We start from the raw sequence: 15,830 nt of genomic DNA, 5'->3' as shown, positions 1-15,830 counted from the left end.
GTCAAACGGCGATGTTTTGATGAATCACTTTTCTAGTGAGATGGTTACTGCAAATAAAAGTAACCGATGTATATTTATTATTATTATTTCTTCGGTCAGTGGTCAACAAAATAAACAAAACAGTTGTACATTCATAAATTGAAAATGTGGCAGACCGAAAGGGTTTAGGCTGAAGTTGAACACTTATTGCGCTTAACCCTATAAACTATGTTGAATACAAGATGAGCTTCTACAAAATATGAAATTTCCTTTGCACAACATATTATAAATACACCTTGTACACAACATAAACACTGTTCAATTATGTACACAGTAAAGACATTTGAAATATCCTTGTACACGTGTTAGTTAAACCTTAGTACCAATGATATACTATATACAAACAATTATACTTCCATTATTATTTATATCCCACATTAAGATTAAGATTAAAGTACCAATGATTGTCACCATTAAGTTTGTAATTAATTAATAGGGTATGAGAATAGGGTAACACTTTAGTATGGGGAACATATTCACCATTAATTTGCTTATTAACATGCAAATTAGTAACATATTGACTCTTAATTAGTAATTAAGTATTTATTAATGCCTTATTCTGCATGGCCTTATTAACCCTAACCCTAACCCTAACCCTAACCAAATAACTCTAAATTAAGTCTTTGTTACTTAGAATATGTTACCCATACTAAAGTGTTACCGAGAATAGGGCATGACCTTAACCCTAACCCTAATGCTAACCCTAACATAACTCCGAACTCAAAACCTAACTCTAACCCTAACTCTAACCCTAACCCTAACCCCAACCCTAGCCCTAACCCTAACCAAATAACTCTAAATTAAGTCTTTGTTACTTAGAATATGTTACCCATACTAAAGTGTTACCGAGAATAGGGCATGACCTTAACCCTAACCCTAATGCTAACCCTAACATAACTCAAAACTCAAAACCTAACCCCTATTGCTAACCCTAACCCAAGCCCTAACCCTAACCCTAACCCTAACCAAATAACTCTAAATTAAGTCTTTGTTACTTAGAATATGTTACCCATACTAAAGTGTTACAGAGAATAGGGCATGACCTTAACCCTAACCCTAATGCTAACCCTAACATAACTCCAAACTGAAAACCTAACCCCTAATACTAACCCTAACCCAAGCCCTAACCCTAACCCTAACCCTAACCAAATAACTCTAAATTAAGTCTTTGTTACTTAGAATATGTTACCCATACTAAAGTGTTACCGAGAATAGGGTAACACTTTAGTATGGGGAACATATTCACCATGAATTAGTTGCTTATTAACATGCAAATTAGTAACATATTGGCTCTTAATTAGTAATTATTAAGTTCTTATTAATTGCTTATTCTGCATGGCCTTATTAACCCTAGTCCTAGCCCTAGCCCTAACCTTAACCCTAACCCTAACCCTCTAACCCTAACCCTAACTAAATAACTCTAAATTAAGTATTTATTACTTAGAATATGTTCCCCATACTAAAGTGTTACAGAGAATAGGGTAACACTTTAGTATGGGGAACATATTCACCATTAATTAGTTTCCTATTAACATGCAAATTAGTAACATATTGGCTCTTAATTAGTCATTATTAAGTACTTATTAATGCCTTATTGTGCATGGCCTTATTAACCCTAACCCTATCCCCAACCAACAACCCTAACCCTCAAACCCTAACCAAATAACTCTAAATTGAGTCTTTGTTACTTAGAATATGTTCCCCATACTAAAGTGTTACAGAGAATAGGGCTGGGCGGATGAAACAATATCATTATATATGATGATAGACACGTAATCGATAAAAACACGCGTTCTATAAAACGATCAATATATACAGTACAGGCCAAAAGTTTATACGCACCTTCTCATTCAATGCAAGGGAGAGGGGGGCAGAGGAGAAAATAAAATAAACGGCAGATCAACTGGTCTAAAAAGGGGGTCTATTTAAAGGCTAGAGTATACAAATGAGTTTTAAGATGGGGCTTAAATGCTTCTACTGAGGTAGCATCTCTAACTTTTACCGGGAGGGCATTCCAGAGTACTGGAGCCCCAATAGAAAACGCTCTATAGCCCGCTGACTTTTTTTGGGCTCTGGGAATCACTAATAAGCTGGAGTTCTTTGAACGCAGATTTCTTGCTGGGACATATGGTACAATACAATCAGCAAGATAGGATGGAGCTAAACCGTGTAGTATTTTATACGTAAGTAGTAAAACCTTAAAGTCACCTCTTAAAGCCCTACTGAAAGCCACTACTACCGACCACGCAGTCTGAGTTTATTTATCAATGATGAAATCTTAACATTGCAACACATGCCAATACGGCCGGGTTAACTTATAAAGTGCAATTTTAAATTTCCTGCCACACTTCCGGTTGAAAACGTCTAGATATGATGACGTATGCGCGTGACGTCAACGGTTGATACGGAAGTATTCGGACCCATTGAATCCAATACAAAAAAGCTCTGTTTTCATCCCAAAATTCCACAGTATTCTGGACATCTGTGTTGGTGAATCTTTTGCAATTTGTTTAATGAACAATGAAGACTGCAAAGAAGAAAGTTGTAGGTGGGATCGGTGTATTAGTGGCGGACTACAGCAACACAACCAGGAGCGCTAGCCGAACGACCTCACCTTGACTTCCTCCGTCTCCGGGCCGCCAACCGCATCGGTGATAGGGTGAAGTCTTTCGTCGTACCGTCGATCGCTGGAACGCAGGTGAGCACGGGTCGTGATGAGCAGATGAGAGCTGGCGTAGGTGCAGAGCTAATGTTTTTAGCATAGCTCTGTTGAGGTTCCGTAGCTAAATTAGCTTCATTGGCGTCGTTAGCAACAGTATTGCTAGGCTTCGCCAAGCTGGAAAGCATTAACCGTGTAGTTACATGTCCAGAGTTTGGTAGTATTGTTGATCTTCTGTCTATCCTTCCAGTCAGGGACTTATTTGTTATGTTTCTATATGCAGTAAAGCCCGATGCTATCATGTTAGGTCAGTAGCTAAAGAGCTTCACCGATGTATTGTCGTGGAGATAAAAGTCACTGTGAATGTCCATTTCGCGTTCTCGACTCTCATTTTCAAGAGGATATAGTATCCGAGGTGGTTTAAAATACAAATCCGTGATCCACAATAGAAAAAGGAGAGAGTGTGGAATCCAATGAGCCAGCTTGTACCTAAGTTACGGTCAGAGCGAAAAAAAAAGATACGTTCTGCACTGCACGCTAGTCTTTCACTTTCACGTTCCTCATCCACGAATCTTTCATCCTCGCTGAAATTAATGGGGTAATCGTCGCTTTCTCGGTCCGAATCTCTCTCGCTGCTGGTGTAAACAACAGGAAAATATGAGCAGTCCTTCCTCTGGTGTCGTCACGCTACTTCCGGTAGGGGCAAGGCTTTTTTTTTATCAGAGACCAAAAGTTGCAAACTTTATCATCGTTGTTCTATACTAAATCCTTTCAGCAAAAATATGGCAATATCGCAAAATTATCAAGTATGACACATAGAATGGATCTGCTATCCCCGTTTAAATAAAAAAAAATCATTTCAGTAGGCCTTTAAGTGCACAGGAAGCCAGTGCAGGTGAGCCAGTATAGGTGTGTATATATACAGGTATATAAAGGTATATACAGTATAGGCGTAATATGATCAAACGTTCTTGTCAAAAGTCTAGCCATACTTGCCAACAATCCCGTTTTTAGCGGGAGAATCCCTTTATTCAGCGCCTCTCCCGACAACCTCCCGGCAGAGATTTTCTCCCGACAAACTCCCGGTATTCAGCCGGAGCTGGAGGCCACGCCCCCTCCAGCTCAATGCGGACCTGAGTGGGGACAGCCGTTCTCACGTCCGCTTTCCCAGCAGCTTGCCTGCCCGATGACGTCATAACATCTACGGCTTTTAGAGAGTAGAGTGCACAACAAGGAGAGAGAGTTCTCGGTTTCTTATCTGGGTTTATTGTTAGGCAGTTTCATTAACGTCCTCCCAGCGCGGTAACAACACGCAGCAGCAGCAGTCACGTTTAGTCTACCGTAAAGCAGTTCGTCTGCCGTAAACAGCAATGTTGTGACACTCTTAAACAGGACAATACTGCCACCTACTGGATAGCCTGCAGAACACTGAAATTCAAGTATGTCTTTTATTTATATGTATAATAAAATTTAAAAAAAATATATACATATATATATATATATAGCTAGAATTCACTGAAAGTCAAGTATTTCATATATATATATATATATATATATATATATATATATATGAAATACTTGATTTGGTGAATTCTAGCTGTAAATATACTCTCCTCTTAACCACGCCCCCCCCCCCCCCCACCTCCCGATATTGGAGGTCTCAAGGTTGGCAAGTATGAGTCTAGCAGCCGCATTTTGTACCAACTGTAATCTTTTAATGCTAGACATAGGGAGACCCGAAAATAATACGTTACAGTAATCGAGACGAGACGTAACGAACGCATGAATAATGATCTCAGCGTCGCTAGTGGACAAAATGGAACACATTTTAGCGATTTTACGGAGATGAAAGAAGGCCGTTTTAGTAACACTCTTAATGTGTGACTCAAACGAGAGAGTTGGGTGGAAGATAATACCCAGATTCTTTACCGAATCGCCTTGTGTAAATGTTTGGTTGTCAAATGTTAAGGTGGTATTATTAAATGGATGTCGGTGTCTAGCAGGACCGATAATCAGCATTTCCGTTTTCTTGGCATTGAGTTGCAAAAAGTTAGCGGACATCCATTGTTTAATGTCATTAAGACACGTCATAGCATAGTACCGCGGTACTATGCTATACCGTACAACTCTAGCCGGGACTGAGCCACATGGAACGAGAAACGTGTGTGGAGCCGAGTGAAGGGACTGGAGAGCCTTAGTAGTCGCTAATAAAATCATATCAGGTTTGCACACAGGTGGCCACGCTCCGTGACCCAGAAACCATGCAGTGCAACAAAAGGAAGCTAGGTGGCAGTATAGGTTGTTTTTTTTTTTCTTTCTTGTACGAAGCAGCTGACGAAAGAAAAATGTCCTCCCAATCAAGGTGGGTTAGAAGACAGACCTTCCACACATACAGTATCTCTGTCCTGTGCCAGCACCTTTATCACACGTGGCGTTGTGAAGCCCCCCTTCCTGGCGTGTGCCGTTTAAGCGGCGGTAAATCACCCCACCCCCAGTAATGGCGCAGATTAGCGCGCTATCAAAAAGCTTTCTTCATGCACGCCGCGCTAACACCTCGCCGACCATTAAGTGTTTTTTATGTTAGAACCGGAGGAGGACGCGGGGCTCGGAGCGGAGCCCATTATGGCCGCCCGCCTGTCACGGACCATTAGGCCGCCCGTGATTAACGCCGCTGAGGTGATGATGTTTGTGAATATGGCCGACATTCCTGTTTTTTTTTTGCTAGGGAACCCTGAGCTGGCTCGCCGGTGAAAAAAGCCTCTCCTGGTGTGTGTGCCCCCCCCCACCCCGCCCCTCACCCAGTGCGCCCACCGCCATCCCTCCCCCCAGCTGGCGGCGCCTGCTATTGTGACCCATGAATTATTGATTAACCTCAGTAATAGAAAAGATATAACTGTAGCACGCTCTGACCTGCCTCTTCTGCAGTGGATCAGCAGCGGTGGAACGTGTGAAATGTAATCACGCCATGCAGATGCGGACACATTTGTTGCTGTGATGTCATAGGAATGAGACCGGAACTTGGGGGGGTTTTTATGGGCGTCGTGATCATGCCCGGATCATGTCTTTTGGTTTTGAGGTTTGTACACTATATTGCCAGAAGCATTTGGCCACCCATCCGAATGGTGAGAATCAGGTGTCCTAATCACTTGGCCCGGTGTATCAAATCAAGCACTTAGGCACGGAGACTGTTTCTACAAACATTTGTGAAAGAATGCACTGTAAAAAAAAAGTTCTGTAAAAAAACGGCTACGGCTGCCAAACGAAAACCATAAAATTAAAGTAAAACATTGTAAACCAAATAATGATCAAAAACATAATTACAGCAATTTTCATGAAACGTTTTACGGAAAAATATCGTAGTATTACATGAATTTGAAAGTAATTTAAGAAAACAGAAAATGCTATGTATAATTAATTTGGTATTTTTTCTGTAAAAAAAATAGAAATATACATAGTTTGTCATTACTGGCATATTACTTAAAATAACAGGCGGATTGTTTATTTACAGATAATGTCTTCAATTCTACAGTTTTATAAACTATTTAAAAAAAAGAAAAAGAAAAATTACAGTAGAAATTTTGAGTAAATTAACCATAAAAAAAGTATTTATTTTTTTTACAGTGTGGGCCGCTCTCAGTGATTTCCAGCGTGGAACTGTCATAGGATGCCACCTGTGCAACAAATCCAGTCGTGAAATTTCCTCGCTCCTATATTAATAATAATAATACTTTTTATTTGTAAAAAGCACTTTATATTGAGCAAACAACCTCAAAGTGCTACAGTGTACCAAAATGTATTTTGATACTTTTCGATACTTTTCTAAATAAAGTGGACCACAATTTTTTTTTATTATTGGCTTTATTTTGACAAAAAATCTTTAGGTACATTATTATTGCAATCCAAGAACAATTTTGTCCTTAAATAAAATAGTGAACATACTAGACAACTTGTCTTTTAGTAGTAAGTAAACAAACAAAGACTCCTAATTAGTCTGCTGATGTATGCAGTAACATGTTGTGTATTATTCTATTATGTTGTCAAAATTATGAGGGACAAGCGGTAGAAAATGGATTATTAATCCACTTGTTCATTTACTGTTAATATTTGCTTATTTTCTGTTTCAACATGTTCTATCTACACTGCTGTTAAAATGTAATAATCACTTATTCTTTTCTTGTTTGATACTTTACATTAGTTTTCGATGATACCACAAATTTAGGTGTCGATCTGATACCAGGTAGTTACAGGATCATACATTGGTCATAATTTAAGTTCTCATGTGTCCAGGGGCACATGAGAATGAGTTTATGAATGTAATATGAATTTAAAAGAAAACATATTTTGTGACGATAAAAAATATCCATGTAATTATAGTATTATCGACTAGATACGCTCTTGTACTTGGTATCATTACAGTGGATGTCAGGTTTGACCAATCTAAGTCTAAGACTTGATCTGGCCAATCTAAGTCTAAAACTAGATCTGACCAATCTAAATGTAAGACTAGATCTGGCCAGTCTAAGACTAGATCTGAGCAGTCTAAGACTAGATCTGACCAATCGAAGCATAAGACTGGATTTGACCATTCTAAGACTAGATCTGAGCGGTCTAACACTAGATCTGACCAATCTAAGTCTAAGACTTGATCTGGCCAATTTAAGTCTAAGACCAGATCTGAGCGGACTAAGACTTGATCTGGCCAATCTAAGTGTAAGACTATATCTGGCCAATCTAAGTCTAAGACTAGATCTGGCCAATCTAAGTCTAAGACTAGATCTGGCCAATCTAAGTCTAAGACTAGATCTGAGCAGTCGAAGCATGAGACTGGATCTGACCAATCTAAGTTTAAGACTGGATCTGAACAATCTAAGTTCAAGACTAGATAGTTTGTAAAAGTCTAAGACTAGATCTGACGAGTCTAAGACTAAATCTGACCAATCTAAGACTAGATCTGACCAATTTATGCCTAAAACGAGATCTGACCAATCTAAGTCTAAGACTAGATCTGACCAATCTAAGTTTAAGACTAGATAAAGGTTGTAAAAGTCTAAGACTAGATCTGACCAATCTAAGTCTAAGTCTAGATCTGACCAATCTAAGACTAGATCTGGCCAATCTAAGTCTAAACTGTACGTCTTAACGTATTACTTTTCTGAAACTGCTCTGTGACATGTGCTGTTGACCTCTTGGCCAGTCACCCTTGTGAGAGAGATCTTGATCTCAATGGGTTTCTTATCTGGTTAAATAAAGGTTATAAAGGTCTAAGACTAGACCTGACCAATCTAAGTCTAAGACTAGATCTGACCAATCTAAGTCTAAGACTAGATCTGAGCGGTCTAACACTAGATCTGACCAATCTAAGTCTAAGACTTGATCTGGCCAATCTAAGTCTAAGACTTGATCTGGCCAATCTAAGTCTAAGACTTGATCTGACCAATTTAAGTGTAAGACTAGATCTGGCCAATCTAAGTCTAAGACTAGATCTGAGCAGTCTAAGACTAGATCTGACCAATTGAAGCATGAGACTGGATCTGACCAATCTAAGTTTAAGACTAGATAAAGGTTGTAAAAGTCTAAGACTAGATCTGACCAGTCTAAGTCTAGATCTGACCAATTTAAGACAAGATCTGGCCAATCTAAGTCTAAGACTACATCTGACCAGTCTAAGACTAGATCTGGCCAATCTAAGTCTAAGACTACATCTGACCAGTCTAAGACTAGATCTGGCCAATCTAAGGCTAAAATGTATGTCTTAACGTATTACTTTTCTGCAACTGCTCTGTGACATGTGCTGTTGACCTCTTGGCCAGTCACCCTTGTGAGAGAGATCTTGATCTCAATGGGTGTCTTATCTGGTTAAATAAAGGTTGTAAAATTCTAAGACTAGATCTGACCAATCTAAGTCTAAGACTAGATGTGACCAATCTTAGTCTAAGACTAGATCAGACCAATCTAAGTCTAAGACTAGATGTGAACAATCTAAGTCTAAGACTAGATGTGAACAATCTAAGTCTAAGACTAGATGTGAACAATCTAAGTCTAAGACTAGATGTGTACAATCTTAGTCTAAGGCGAGATCTGACCAATCTATGTCTAAGACGAGATCTGACCAGTCTAAGACTAGATCTGGCCAATCTAAGTCTAAGACCAGTTCTGACCAATCTAAGCCTAAGACTAGATCTGACCAATCTAAGTTTAAGACTAGATAAAGGTTGTAAAAGTCTAAGACTAGATCTGACCAATCTAAGACTAGATCTGGCCAATCTAAGACTAGATCTGGCCAATCTAAGTCTAAAATGTACGTCTTAACGTATTACTTTTCTGAAACTGCTCTGTGACATGTGCTGTTGACCTCTTGGCCAGGTCACCCTTGTGAGAGAGATCTTGATCTCAATGGGTTTCTTATCTGGTTAAATAAAGGTTGTAAAATTCTAAGACTAGATCTGACCAATCTTAGTCTAAGACTAGATCTGACCAATCTTAGTCTAAGACTATATCAGACCAAACTAAGTCTAAGACGAGATCTGACCAATCTAAGTCTAAGACGAGATCTGACCAATCTAAGTCTAAGACGAGATCTGACCAATCTAAGTCTAAGACGAGATCTGACCAATCTATGTTTAAGACGAGATCTGACCAATCTAAGTCTAAGACTAGATGTGAACAATCTAAGTCTAAGACTAGATGTGAACAATCTTAGTCTAAGACGAGATCTGACCAATCTATGTCTAAGACGAGATCTGACCAATCTAAGACTAGATCTGGCCAATCTAAGTCTAAGACCAGTTCTGACCAATCTAAGCCTAAGACTAGATCTGACCAATCTAAGACTAGATCTGACCATTTTAAGACTAGATCTGGCCAATCTAAGACTAGATCTGGCCAATCTAAGTCTAAAATGTACGTCTTAATGTATTACTTTTCTGAAACTGCTCTGTGACATGTGCTGTTGACCTCTTGGCCAGGTCACCCTTGTGAGAGAGATCTTGATCTCAACGGGTTTCTTATCTGGTTAAATAAAGGTTGTAAAATTCAAAGACTAGATCTGACCAATCTAAGTCTAAGACTAGATCTGACCAATCTTAGTCTAAGACGAGATCTGACCAATCTAAGTCTAAGACGAGATCTGACCAATCTAAGTCTAAGACGAGATCTGACCAATCTAAGTCTAAGACGAGATCTGACCAATCTAAGTCTAAGACGAGATCTGACCAATCTAAGTCTAAGACTAGATCTGACCAATCTAAGTCTAAGACTAGATCTGACCAATCTATGTTTAAGACGAGATCTGACCAATCTATGTTTAAGACGAGATCTGACCAATCTAAGTCTTTGGGCATGAACTGATGAAGTCTACTCAGATGAGAGGCGAATCGTCTTCTAAGACCAACCAAACAGTCCAGTTGCGATCGAATGAATGCCCTGAGGCTAACTAAAGTCCAAAACTTGTACTTGCCCTATGAGGCACTTGTGATTGGTACTTTTGAGAAATACCAGAGTCCCAAAGTGTTTGTGATCAAAGGGAATGACCATCTCGATGGAACAAAGACCCCTTCACATGTTGCTATGAGTCCATGTGCTCAGCTTGCCCCGATGATGACGAAGATGATCCCGGATCAATAAACCGACCCGAACCGCTATCTTGTACGCCCAATCACATTTTTCTTCCCCAGCTGCGGGCGGCGGCGTTCAACAGGCCGGACTGTGTGTGCAATTAAACGCCCCAGTAAGCTGCGTCTTTTCATTAGATTGGACCTGCAGGGATTGCAAGCCTCCTGGCTGGCGCCGTTCTAAAAGGAAATGACCCGGCGCGGTAATTGCATGGGACTGTGTTTACATTTATTCATGACAGCGCCACCTTTTCATCCCCACTTCCACCTGTCACCCATTCCATTTGCTCCGTCAGGAGAGACCGGCGCACCCCATCAAACTTGGCCCCTAATCAGACCCTCACCTACTTGTGGCCCCTCCCGCCGCCAGCCAGAGTCAGTGATTGCATTATTTTTTTTCCCCATGCATTTGGTCGCACCAAAAATCTATGTGCACTCACCCACATCCTTTATTGATTACTTGCAGCGCAAACAGTAGGCCCCATGTCATATACATAATTGGACAGTTGTCAGGGGAGGCGGTGCAGTGAAAACCAGCCTCTTATTTTTCCTCCCGGATGGTTGAAAATATGCAAAATCATCTCGTATGTCAAAAATGTAAAGGCTTGAAAAAAGCGATCAAGTATATCCATTTCGACCGAAGCCCTGACATTTCCGCAAGCATTGATTCCTATCATGTTAATGGCTATTAGAGATCCATTTTTTTCAGGGCCGATACTGATTATTAGTAGCCAAGGAGGCCGATGACTGATTTTTGGAGCCGATATTCATTTGCTCTAAGGAATTGCGTGTGAATGCTCAGATGCTGAAGTTGAACTGAAATCCTGGAATTTTATTTTTAGAATTGTTGAAGTACACTGCAAAAAGTCAGTGTTCAAAAACAATTAAAAAAATAAAATAAAAATAGGGGTATTTTATTTGAACTGAGCAAAATTATCTGCCAATAGAACAAGAAAATTTGGCTTGTCAAGACTTTCCAAAAACAAGTAAAATTAGCTAACCTCAATGAACCCAAAAATACCTTAAAATAAGTATATTCTCACTAATAATAAGTGCACTTTTCTTGGTAGAAAAAAAAAAAAGAGACCTTTTTGCTCAATATGTTGAAAAATATTCTTAAATTAAGTAAATGCTAGTGCCATTATCATGATTTTTTTTTTCATGCTTGAAGTAAGAAATTATTACTTTAAAAAAGTAGTTTTTTACTTGTGAGTGTTGACGACACAGCTTTGCAACAGTTGATATTCTAATTCCAAGCATTTTTTACTCAATATAGCTCATAAAATCTCAGCAACAAGCTGTAATATCTTACTGAGATCATTTAGGACCAAAACCCTTAAAACAAGTAAAACACTCTAACATAAAATCTGCTTAGTGAGAAGAATTATCTTATAAGACAGAAAATAAGCAAATATCACCCTTATTTGAGATATTTCATCTTACTTAGATTTCAGTTTTTGCAGTGTAGAGCACACAATTCCTGAACAGGCTGAATATTTTGAAGTTGGAACAGTTTGAATCAGATGAAAAATTGTGGAACTTTGAAGAATCTCCTGTTCATTTCAATGGGAATTTACCAGAAATTTGGGAATTTCGTGAAAAAAATGGTAACAAACTCGAATGGTCTGAATGAGTTGAAATGGTTGGTGTTGGAATTTTTCATATCGGTCGAGAAATGTTGAAGTAGTAACATGATGAATTGAGAAATGGTATTACAGAATTCCTGGAATTTTTGGAAAACCGGGAATCTTTCCAGTTCAAAAAACAACTTTGTTTTTTGTCCTGATTAAGAGGAATGTTTTGATGGTAGAATGGTTGAAATGTGTTGAAAAATTTGGAAGGAGTAGTCGCCAGAATTAAAGGGTGGAAAATACGGCTTTGGAAAAGCAGTAATTCTGGAAAATCCTTGATTTTTTTTTTTTTAACTTGGAAAGAAAATTGTTTGAATTTCCAGGATGGTGGAATGTGTTTAATGGTTTGAATCGGTTGATTTGGAAATGGTGAAAGTTTGAAAAATGGCCAATTCATTTTGAATGGGAAAAATGTCCCGGAAAACCTGGAACTCTAGGAAATCTGGGAATTTTTTTGAATTTGTCAAAAAAAAGCCTGCGATTCCCAAATAGGCTGAACAGTTTGAAATTGGAACGGTTTGAATCGGATGAAAAATGTGGAAGGTAGAGCGCGGCAAAATCTGGAGAATAATAATAATAATAAATAGATGAATTTTGGTGTAAAAAACCATATGTGTGAATGCTTTGGAGCATTCACACAACAAGAAAATTCCCGCAGAAATTTCGATGGGCCTGCTATCTGTGCCCTGGACCTCTGGCCGGGGGTGGTCGAGTGTCTGAATCTGTGAGTTTTAGGTGTACAATAAGAGCTATAGAGCTAGCCTAAAACATTAGCATGCTTACATTAAAATGCAACAGTTAGCATGTCTCACATATCAAGTAACACGGCTGTAAGGTGTATGGCTGCGGAAGTAAAGAAAAAAGTGAAAAAACAGCAAAAAAAATGTTAGCATGCAAATATTAGCTACTTGCATGCTAACGTTTGCATGCTAACAGTTAACAAGTGTCACGTACCAAGTTATTTGACTCTGGGGTAAACGGAAGCACCGATTTACGTGAAAAGCATGGCTGAGCTACAAGAGGAGGTAATCTTGTCATTTTTGGCGTTTGTCTCAGAGCAATCGTCCATTAAAAGGGTATGTACCAATTCATTTGGCCCATTTTTATTTATTTGTGAATAGCGTTACCATGGTAATACGACATGTTGTCAACTTAAAGTACTGCCGTAGGCGCGAGTGAGACCTTTCCGATGGTATAACATATGTGGGGGTTCGTTGGCCGATCCGTCTCGTATTAATCATAAGATAAACATACGGGACTATAATAATAAAAGTATGGGAAATAATATTATGGGCTGCTTGCATTGCAGCAGGCCCTTAATAAACAGCTGTACAAGGCTTCAAGTGTGGTTTTTTTAATATATTTGTTTAGGAAACGTTGGACCGGTAGCGACAAAACGTTATTTAATACACATACCAATTTGCCAACTACAAAAAACACCAACAAGTACATGCGATAGGAAAATGCTGCAAATGGCAAAAAACACACACTAACCTCCGAAACAGTTAAATTGGTGCAAGGTCACGGAACAAAAGATGGAAGTTAGCAGTTAGTTAGAAATGATCCGCACTGGTGAGAAGTTAACTGGGCTAACAGGAAATTAGCGCAGTGGGATGTTACCCAGACTGGAGGGAGGTTAGCCAGGCTAGCAGGAAGTTAGCTCAACTAACAAGAAGTTAGCCAGGCTGAAGCTAATTTGACGATTGAAATTTGATCATTTCACAACCAATATTCTACAACACAAATACATTGAAACAACATGCTTTTTGACAATGTTTATTTAATGTTGGGTTCTGACGATGTGACCATTGAATTTTGGTCATTTCCCAACCAATATTCTACAACACAAATACAACATGCATTTTGACAACGTTGATTTAATGTCTGGTTCTGACGTTTATTTGACCATTGGATTTTGGTCATATCCCAGACAATATTCTACAACACAAATACAACATGCTTTTTGACGACCTTCTTTCAATGTCGGGTTCTAACGTTGGTTTGACCATTGATATTTGGTCATTTCCCAACCAATATTCTACAACGCAAATACAACATTGAAACAACATGCTTTTTGACAATGTTTATAGAATGTCGGGTTCTGATGTTGATTTGACCATGGAAATTTGGTAATTTCCCAACCAATATTCTACAACACAAATACAACACTGAAACAACATGCCTTTTGACAATGTTTATAGAATGTCGGATTCTGACGATGTGACCATTGAATTTTGGTCATATCCCAGTCAATATTCTACAACACAAATACAACATTGAAACAATATGCTTTTTAACAGCGTTTATTCAATGTCAATGTTCTGATGTTGATTTAACCATTGCGATTTGGTCATTTCCCAACCAATATTCTACAACACAAATACAACATTGTAACAACAGGCTTTTTGACGACCTTTTTTCAATGTCGGATTCTAACGTTGATTTGACCATTGATATTTGGTCATATCCCAGCCAATATTCTCCAACACAAATACAACATTGAAACAACATGCTTTTTGACGACATTTTGTTCAATGTCTGGTTCTAACGTTGATTTGACCATTGAAATTGAGTAATTTCCCAACCAATATTCTCCAACACAAATACAACATTGAAACAACATACTTTTTGACGACATTTTGTTCAATGTCGGGTTCTAATGTTGATTTGACCATTGAAATTTAGTAATTTCCCAACCAATAGTCTCCAACCCAAATACAACATTGAAACAACATGCTTTTTGACAATGTTTATAGAATGTCGGGTTCTGACGATGTGACCATTGAATTTTGGTCATATCCCAACCAATATTCTACAACACAAATACAACATTGAAACATGTTTTTTGACAATGTTTATTCAATTTGGGTTTTCACGTTGATTTAACCATTTAATTTTGGTCATATCCAAACCAATATTCTACAACACAAATACAACGTACTTTGTGACGACATTTATTCAATGTCTGGTTCTAACGTTGATTTGACCATTGAAATTTGGTCATTTCCCAACCAATATTCTCCAACACAAATACAACATTGAAACAACATACTTTTTGACGACATTTTGTTCAATGTCGGGTTCTAACGTGGATTTGACCATTGAAATGTAGTAATTTCCCAACCAATCTTCTCCAACCCAAATACAACATTGAAACAACATGCTTTTTGACAATGTTTATAGAATGTCGGGTTCTGACGATGTGACCATTGAATTTTGGTCATATCCCAGCCAATATTGTACAACACAAATACAACATTGAAACAACATACTTTTTGACGACATTTATTCAATGTCGGGTTCTAACGTTGATTTGACCATTGAAATTTGGTAATTTCCCAACCAATATTCTCCAACACAAATACAACATTGAAACAACATGCTTTTTGACAATGTTTATAGAATGTCGGGTTCTGACGATGTGACCATTGAATTTTGGTCATATCCCAGCCAATATTCTACAACACAAATACAACATTGAATCAACATGCTTTTTGACAGCATTTATTCAATGTCAGGTCCTGACGTTGATTTGACCATTGAATTTTGGTCATATCCAAACCAATATTCTACAACACAAATACAACATTGAAACAACATGCTTTTTGACGACCTTCTTTCAATGTTGGATTCTAACGTTGATTTGACCATTGATATTTGGTCATTTCCCAACCAATATTCTACAACACAAATACAACATTGAAACAACATGCTTTTTGACAATGTTTATCTAATGTCGGGTTCTGACGTTGATTTAACCATTGATATTTGGTCATATCCCAGCCAATATTGTACAACACAAATACAACATTGAAACAACGTTTATCTAACGTCGGGTTCTGACGTTGATTTGACCATTGAAATTTGGTCATATCCCAACCAATATTCTAC

At 38.4% G+C, this 15,830-nt stretch overlaps 1 long non-coding RNA gene across 1 annotated transcript in view; it reads left to right on the top strand.

Moving 5' to 3' along the window:
* The window catches only part of LOC133639210 (uncharacterized), a 104,400-nt gene that overhangs the window by 44,372 nt on the left and 44,198 nt on the right, over positions 1-15,830 (top strand). The gene's annotated exons all lie outside the window — the stretch shown is intronic.

Source organism: Entelurus aequoreus, linkage group LG22 (assembly GCF_033978785.1).
Source record: "Entelurus aequoreus isolate RoL-2023_Sb linkage group LG22, RoL_Eaeq_v1.1, whole genome shotgun sequence".
Taxonomy (NCBI): Eukaryota; Metazoa; Chordata; class Actinopteri; order Syngnathiformes; family Syngnathidae; genus Entelurus; species Entelurus aequoreus.
The sequence above is the reverse complement of the archived record's forward strand: the minus strand, read 5'-3'. Positions and strand labels throughout refer to the sequence as shown.